Source organism: Manis pentadactyla, chromosome 14, assembly GCF_030020395.1.
Source record: "Manis pentadactyla isolate mManPen7 chromosome 14, mManPen7.hap1, whole genome shotgun sequence".
In the NCBI taxonomy this organism is placed as follows: domain Eukaryota; kingdom Metazoa; phylum Chordata; class Mammalia; order Pholidota; family Manidae; genus Manis; species Manis pentadactyla.
The window spans coordinates 44411341-44413891 of NC_080032.1; the positions used below are offsets into that span (position 1 = coordinate 44411341).

At 46.3% G+C, this 2551-nt stretch overlaps 1 pseudogene; it reads right to left on the reverse strand.

The window, feature by feature from the left end:
- Positions 1–613: 613 nt before the first annotated feature.
- Positions 614–1890, reverse strand: LOC118912758 (deoxynucleotidyltransferase terminal-interacting protein 1-like; annotated as a pseudogene).
- Positions 1891–2551: the final 661 nt, after the last annotated feature.

Here is a 2551-nt window from a genome sequence, read left to right on the forward strand (position 1 = left end):
TGTACCATCCTGGTGACTTACTTATTTTATAATTGGAAGTCTGTACCTCTTTATCTCCTTTACTTATTTTGCCATCCATCCCCCACTGCCATGGCAGCATTATTTATAATAGGCAAGATATGGAAACCACCTCAATGTCCACTGACAGGTGAATGGACAAAGAAGACATGGCACCTATATACAATGGAATATTACAGAAAAGAATGAAAATTTTGTTATTGCAACAGCATGGATGGACATAGAGGATATTATACTAAGTGAAATAAGTCAGACAAAGAAAGACAAATACTGTATGATTTCACTTGTATGTGGAATCTAAAAAATAGAAGAAACAGGAACAGATTCAGAGATTCTCATAAGTGATTGTCAGAGGGGCCAAATCTTAAATTTAAGACCTTTGGGTTTTAAAAGCATTTTTTCCTCTTCAAAGAAAAGGAGTCTCTCTGCTTTTACCTGCTGATTCCTGGATTTTAGTGAAACTGCATGATGAATTCTGGGATTCTGTTTCCCATTTCTTCTGGAAGCAGATGAGTTTGACCTCTTTACCTGGTATTTTTTTTTTTGATGCTTATAAAATTTATTGTTCTTTTCCAGGAGCATGCTATTTCTCCACTTATTCAAGTTTTCTTTTATTCCTTTCAACAAATTATTTTTAGGCTTTTTTTTTTTTCACCATCTGTGTTTTTGTTACAAACTATTTACAAACCATCTTATCCCAATAACTTTACAAAAGTATAACTACATGCCAGTCTGGGGGTGCTCTGCAGTGAGTCAGTACAAACTAGCCCAGGCACAGCTTAATGCTGCTGAGATCATCTAGGAGCAGTCCCAGCCGTGGCCTCACCCATGTGGGTATGAGGGCCGTGGAGGGGAGCTGCCAAGTGTCCCCAGAGGAGTGGGCTTCAGGTTTGTGAAGATTCTCCAACAGCACAATGCTCATTCTCTGCGTAGTGTCTCCATGTACTTTTTCATCTTCTCAACTATCCAGGAGCGTAGGACAAAGGACTTCAGCTCCTCTAACTTTAGGTCCAGGCACCCCCTGTAGTAATCCCTGGCAGCGAGGTCCCGGGATGTCCTCCTTGATGAGGAGGCAGGCCATCTTCCCCTCTGTTGCCCGCACGTGATGCTGCTCAACCAATCAGTGCTTGTCCTGGGGGTCAGCTGCATACTTAAAGAGGTATGGGTGCTTGATGTAGATTCTCCTTCTGGTGCCCCCCATCCCCAGGGCCTTGTTGACTTGAGATCCCAACACAAAGGTGGTAGATTCATTCAGTCAAGCTGGGTCCCACTTGGAGCCTTCTCTGCGATTTGGTTCACAGAATTTTGGTTTCCGTACCATGCCGGCAGCTGCCCGGTCATTTGAGATCATGTGTCCAAGAGGCCATCCCTTCCTCTTCTTGGGAATGGGGCTTTCGCGATGGGCACATTCCTCTTTTGCCTGCCTGGCACGCTTTATTCCTGGAAGCTCAGAGATCGATCTGGGCATTACGTTTTCTCCACCAGGAAGGAGTAGTTTAGCCTGTTCTAGGCAGCTCCGACAGGCCTCCTGGGTCAGCTGCTCTGCATCCATGTCTTCCCCGACATTTTCTCGCACGTTCAGTGCTGCCTTCTGGAAGAACTTCATGTACTTGTTGAAGACAGTCTGGATCTCCTCATTGATGCTAGGCTGCAAGACAGCTCGGAGGAGGTCCATAGAGATGGAAGAGTCTGTGAAACTTGTAATCTGTGGGCGATGGCCCCTTCGCTGCACCTGCCGGTGCTTTATCATCATATTCCAAGGGTTCCTGAGAACCAGCTGCCCCCCTGCGCCCGCATCTCCCAGCTCGGGGCCGCCCCGCTCAGCTCCGCTGGGTCCCCGCGGCTGCTCGACGTCGCCAGTGGCCTCCATTGCGCCCCAGTCACCGTAACCTCGGTCCAACTCTGCCACCGGCCGGGAAGTGGCCCCGTGACGTCACAGAAGCACTCAGCTCGCGGACACGGAAGTGCGACGCAGCGCGCTAAGGAGTTACCATGGGAACCAAACTGTTACATGTCGCGGGGTTCTCAGAAGTCCGGAGATGTGGGGGGGTGGTGGTGGTTGGGGCTTCCTCTCTGGGTTTTCAGTCAAGGATTGTTCTCCTGCTGGTCTGAGGCCGGTGGAGAAATGCAGGGCTGGATGAGGGGAACAGGTTTTCACGGGCTGGGTTGGGGAGCAGAAGGCAGTGTTTCTTTTTTTTTTTTTTTAGCTGGACAATACGAATTCAAACTTTATTGTTCTTTAAAGTACCCGGAGGCAATTCTAATTATCGGGGGAAGAAACATAAGAGAAACAAAAGCCAGATGCTTTCCACCGGAGTCCTCCTTTTTGCTGTTTTGATTTCTTTTTTAAATTTTTTTATTTTTTTAATTTTTTATTGAAGGGTAGTTGACACACAGTATTACATTAGTTTCAGGTGTACAACACAGTGATTCAACATTTATATACATGATAATTCTAGGTACCAGCTATCACCATACCAAGTTGTTACAATATTTTGACTATATTCCTTATGCTATACATTACATCCCGGTT